The sequence below is a fragment of the Pseudophryne corroboree genome, chromosome 3 (genome assembly GCF_028390025.1).
Source record: "Pseudophryne corroboree isolate aPseCor3 chromosome 3, aPseCor3.hap2, whole genome shotgun sequence".
In the NCBI taxonomy this organism is placed as follows: Eukaryota; Metazoa; Chordata; class Amphibia; order Anura; family Myobatrachidae; genus Pseudophryne; species Pseudophryne corroboree.
The window spans coordinates 213,806,540-213,812,706 of NC_086446.1; the positions used below are offsets into that span (position 1 = coordinate 213,806,540).

Sequence of the window (6,167 nt, forward strand, 5' to 3'; positions counted from 1 at the left end):
CAGGCTCTGTGCATCTTGAAGACATGAGAGGAGTCTGGAGGGACAAGAGAGGTGGGGAAGCTGCTAGAGGGATACAGGGCATGGAGCTACTGGAGGGACACAGGCGGTGAGCTGCTGGAGTGACAAAGGAAGAGATGTATATAAGGGACACTATTGTGGTCAGTTCCTGTAAGGGGCACTACTACTGTGGGCATTCTGTATATATGTCATTATGTGTAAGGGCCACTATAATTCTGGGTATTATGTGTAAGGGGCACTATTACTGTGGAAATTGTGTTAAGGGGCACTACTGTGGGCACTGTTTATAAGGGACACTACCTTGTGGCATAACGTGAATAAAGAGTTCCATTGTGTAGCGCAACATGAATAAAAGGCACTACTGAGTGATGTATCCTGAATAAGGGACATTACTGTGTGGTGTAATATGAATAAGGGATACTACATGCAGTGCAATGTGAATTAGATTGTGCTGCTATGTGGTGTAATTTGAATTGGGTGTACTATTGTGTGCTTCTTTGTGAGACCAATGTCCTTTTACAAAGTATGGGAAGTGGGGCACTAATTTATAGTTTGCATGGGGTGCTGAAAAAACTAGCACTGGACCTGGCTCCACTTAATGTGAAGGGGGGTAGGTTGCGGGGTAAATGGGTTCCACCACCTCTGCAGGACCACTTTAATCCCTGGTGAGAATGATCCCTCCCTCTCTGGAAACAGTTGCCAACTCCCCTCCCTCCCTCTCTCTGTCCCTAGGGACAGTTGCCATTTCCCTTCCCTACCTAGGCTTTTCCCCTCCCTACCTTGGCTTTAGCAGCCAAACTAGTGTTAATTTAATGGTACGGATGTACACTGATGGGTTCATAGCTCCCCTCCTTCCCTCTCTCACTCCCTGGCATGGTTTCCAGCTCCCTTCCTTCTCTGGGCACAGTTGCTAGCTTCCCTCCCTCCCTCCCTCCCTCCCTCCCCTTCAGTGATGTGCTGTGGGGTAAGGCAGGTGAGGCAGAGCCTTTCCTGTCATACTATCATTTGAACCAGTTTTGACTGTATAAAGTATATGAAAAATACATATAATATGTTAGATATATCTTCTTTGTATTACTCTAATCATTTTTATAGTAAAAAGTCTATGGTAGGTGAGGCAGTGCCTCACCTGCTTATCTTTTCCGCCCATCTCTGATCAAAACCCACCAAATTTTCAGGAGTTTATACTGCTGCACCTGTGTATAATCCCCAGTTGAACCATTTGGCTCATATATGTGTAACTCTGGCTCTGGTACTAACCAGTGCCTCCTGAGAAATTTACCTCATTGCACGTCCCTGCTACACTTTGCCGGCTGCACTAGTGTTAACCGCAGAGGGTGTCACCACGGGGAGGGTCATCAATGTTTAGATGGTAGTGCTAGCTTTAGCCTTTAGGGACCGCCATGTTAGACATGACGGATAAGCAGTATGACATGGGGGCTAATGTGACAAGGTGGCTAATAGGACATGGCGGCTAATATGATATGGTGGCTCAATTTAACGGTACAGCTGTGTTATGACCAGTAAATAGCTTTAGGGACATGAAGGAGAGGAAGTATGACATGCCAGATACTGTGACACTGCTGAGTGGTGGTGGTGGTGGTGGTGGGTGGGCGGGTTACAAATGATAATGTCTGGGATGCTGGTGCTTTAACCAATCTCTTACATTGTGGGTATCGGTATTTTGCAATAATGGTATATTAGCTACCGGGATCCTCAGCGTCAGTATTTTAACTGGATTTGGGGTTTGTTGCCATTTCAACATTCCTGTTTTTTAACTGTCAGTATATTCAGCGTCAGTATTTTGACTGTGTATATTGTCGCCATTTCAACATGCTGGTACTGTATTTTGGCTGTTGGGATAGCATCCTTGTCGCTATTGTAAGTGTCGGTATTGCACGGGCTGGTATTCTGAATTACTGATGTCTGCCGGCATTTTAATATGTCGGTATTACATTTGTTGTTATTTTAACTGCCTGTTTGTTGTGTGTCTGCGTTTTGTCTGGCGGTATTATGATTGCCGGGATTTAATATTTGGGATTTAATTTGTCGGTCATTTAGTTGTCTGTATTGTGTTTTGTCGATATTACATTACTCCAAAAGTTGTCATTGGCAATGGTACTTCACTCTGTTCTTAATGTCCCTCAGTAAAAAAGGAAAAATAGCAAAACATAGTGTAGTTTGTTTTCTACATGCAAATATAACCTTGTGTTCAGATACTGAAAAAAGTGGGGACCATACACCTCCTGAAGACCCCTCTTAATAATTCAATTACCTTAGATTTTACCTCAAGGTTAACAGAGGTAAATGCACAGTGTAAATAGAAGATAGAAATCCACAAAGAATCAATGAACACCCCTTGTGGAGATATGGTTACCTTACTGGTACCCCCAATCAAATGAGGTTATGGAGCATGAACATTTTCCAAGGCAAGCAGCAGGCAAACAGATCCCTTTTATTGCTGGTTCCACTTCAAAGACTCCCCAGATTTGTATGGAAAGATACACATACTGTATGTCGCATAGTGTGATATAGTGTAAAAAAGTTTTAATAAAGCACACACTTTAACATTAAACATTGAAAAACATAAAAAAGGGAAACATTTTCCAATGTGTATGTACGCCTACCAGATGGTTATTTGTCTGCGCAAAATTCAGACAAACGCACAATTAGAGTCCCGGTTATACTCCAAATAGGTGGTCCTCACTGCTCAGGCAAAGGCAATCAATTACAGGGTTTCTCTCCGATGGCAACGTGTATCGGTTTCCCTTCATCAGGCCTTGGATAAATGAGTCCTTTTCCAAAATACTTATTTATACTTATTTATACCCTACACAATTGTCTCCATCTGTTATTAATCAAGTAATTATCCATATAAAAACAAAACAGGGGACATGTCCAGTCCGCTGCCTCCACTTCCGGATACGTGGAACGCATGATGCGCTCCACCGTTCTTCCGATACATCACTTCCGTTATGCCGTACTTCCAGATATATGGAATGCAGAATGAGCTCCACATTTTAACCTAGGCGTCATTTACACATCAGTTACTACAAAGGATCATTGGAATGCAACGTGCATTCCATGCTGGATACAGCGGAGCTTCCTCCTACATTGACGGATACATACTGTTAAGAAAAAAATATATTAATCTTCCAGAAAACACTTTAATTCTAAATCTGCATTTAATCCATTTGGCACTAATGTCCCTAAGTTGAATATCCACCTCATTTCTAGCTTAGATAATCGGTTTTCAAGATTCCTAAATCTCCAATTTGGTACTACTGTACTTGCTCTATTGCCCAAAAAGAGGTGATACTACTGGGATCACAGTTGTGGAATTTTTAAAAATTATGTGACACAAAATGGGTTTCAAGATGTTATAGATATGCTCAGATATAAGTATTTTTAATGACCTAGTGGTTTTACCCAAGCCGCACACACACTGTAAACAATAAATTACATTATTTGAATTACAAGTTAGAAATTGCTTAATTTTATATTTATTAGGAAAAGAGCTTTTTTTGGGACCGCACTAGTCTGCAATAAACTATCAATGCCCTCTGAAAAACTGATTTATGACGCTAAATTGCTTATAGATACAGCAACCTTGTGCATGTGTATTAGTAATCCTTTTGCAAGTATGTGTTGCTATCAGTGGTGCTCCCTAGAGTCAAGAAAGTATCAAGCAAAAAAAAAAAACCAACACTAGAATGTTGGAAAGTAGACTCTTGTGTGGGAGCACTCTAATTCAGAGGATTAGGTATATATTAATCAATTCTGATAAAACATAACTTTATTGGTTCATTGTTATAAAGTGATTGTAGGAGTAAATTGTATGTGAATAATATAGCTATGCGAAAATATAGCACTATGTTAAGTATAATTCATGTGGTTTTAAATACCACAGTAAATACCGGAAATCCAAATCTATGGGCTAATAGGTTTACTTTGATCACAGTAACTCCTTTGTGTAGTATATGACCATCATTTGTTCTACAGATATCCTATTCAGGATTATTTTGACGTAGAAAATTAAATCATAAGTCATACAGAACCGAATGCCAAGTGGTATTATTGAGGATCACTCTAGATCGGGCAGAAGAATTTTTTGCAGTACCAGGGTGTTCCAAGGTGGTCTCCCATCCGAGTACTGACCCGGCCCTCCACTGCTTGGCTTCCAAGATCAGATGAGATTGGGCATCTCCAGCGGGGTATGTCCGCAATTATTTGATCTGCCCGTTCAGTCAATCCCAATACCCGTGTCGCCAACAATGTGTATCCAAATAGATATAGATCAAATGTGTATTAAGTATCTATATTATCTTATGTCCATAGATAAAGAATGCAATTATAGCAAAGTTACGGTAATGATAATAAGACAATTATCAGGTGTAATTATCCTATACAGGGGCGTCCGCCTGCATAGCCGGGATAAAGTGGTGATATATGTTGAGGCAGCAATTATAGCAATACTGTTGCTGTTTTAAATGTTGTATACTAGTTTGTATGTTCAACATCAATAGTGAAGTACATGTTATGTAGCCTCTAAAACTTTATATCACACACACAGATCCAAAATCTCATTATATATGAGCCTCTAAAGCCTGAACATACATTTGCAAGAATAAAATCTTTACAAAATGTCAGAGAGGCTATAATGAGAGAAAGGGCATATAAACAGCTGGTAATGGTATATACATAGACATCTAAGATTTTTGGCTGGAGAAATCAATATTATGTGAGTCATTTCTCCACACAATGTCCCTATGTGCTCATCTTGAACATCATGGGTAGATTAAGTCCTACAGCTATCTGGATTTTTTTTATAGTGCATGTGCATACTTTGATTGCTCCAAGAGGTGCTGGAGCTGTGTGGTACCCAACAGGTATTGGGAGTAATTTGGAATATTTATAGTGGCATCAAAGGCCCAATGGCAGATTATTGTACAGAGAAGTTTTAAGCTGTGCTTTAGCTTTAATTTTGCAGAAGGTTGCTATTAATTATCCTCATGTACATCACTATCTGCTCTGGTTATTGAAACCATTACCAGCTGTTTATTTGCCCTTTCTCTCATTATAGCCTCTCTGACATTTTGTAAAGATTTTATTCTTGCAAATGTATGTTCAGGCTTTAAAGGCTCATATATAATTAGATTTTGGATCTGTGTGTGTGATATAAAGTTTTAGAGGCTACATAACATGTACTTCACTATTGATGTTGAACATACAAACTAGTATACAACATTTAAAACAGCAACAGTATTGCTATAATTGCTGCCTCAACATATATCACCACTTTATCCCGGCTATGCAGGCGGACGCCCCTGTATAGGATAATTAAACATGATAATTGTCTTATTATCATTACCATAATTTTGCTATAATTGCATTCTTTATCTATGGGCATAAGATAATATAGATACTTAATACACATTTGATCTATATTAATTTGGATACATATTGTTGGCGACACGGGTATTGGGATTGACTGAACAGGCAGATCAAATAATTGCGGACATACCCCGCTGGAGATGCCCAATCTCATCTGATCTTGGAAGCCAAGCAGTGGAGGGCCGGGTCAGTACTCGGATGGGAGACCACCTTGGAACACCCTGGTACTGCAAAAAATTCTTCTGCCCGATCTAGAGTGATCCTCAATAATACCACTTGGCATTCGGTTCTGTATGACTTATGATTTAATTTTCTACGTCAAAATAATCCTGAATAGCATATCTGTAGAACAAATGATGGTCATATACTACACAAAGGAGTTACTGTGATCAAAGTAAACCTATTAGCCCATAGATTTGGATTTCCGGTATTTACTGTGGTATTTAAAACCACATGAATTATACTTAAAATAGTGCTATATTTTCGCGTAGCTATATTATTCACGTACAATTTACTCCTACAATCACTTTATAACAATGAACCAATAAAGTTATGTTTTATCAGAATTGATTAATATATACCTAATCCTCTGAATTAGAGTGCTCCCACACAAGAGTCTACTTTCCAACTTTCTATTGTTGTTTTTTTTTTTTGTTTTATATTTATTATCATTATTTTCAAATTCAACTAATTTCCTTGGATATATATTTTTAAAAGTGGTGCGTCACGGTAAACAATAACCACATCGGTGGAAA

At 39.1% G+C, this 6,167-nt stretch overlaps 2 pseudogenes; one reads left to right on the forward strand and one right to left on the reverse strand.

Annotated features, from left to right (window-relative positions):
• Window positions 1-4,126: 4,126 nt before the first annotated feature.
• On the reverse strand, window positions 4,127-4,246 carry LOC134896504 (5S ribosomal RNA; annotated as a pseudogene).
• Window positions 4,247-5,528: 1,282 nt separating this feature from the next.
• Window positions 5,529-5,648, forward strand: LOC134896505 (5S ribosomal RNA; annotated as a pseudogene).
• Window positions 5,649-6,167: the final 519 nt, after the last annotated feature.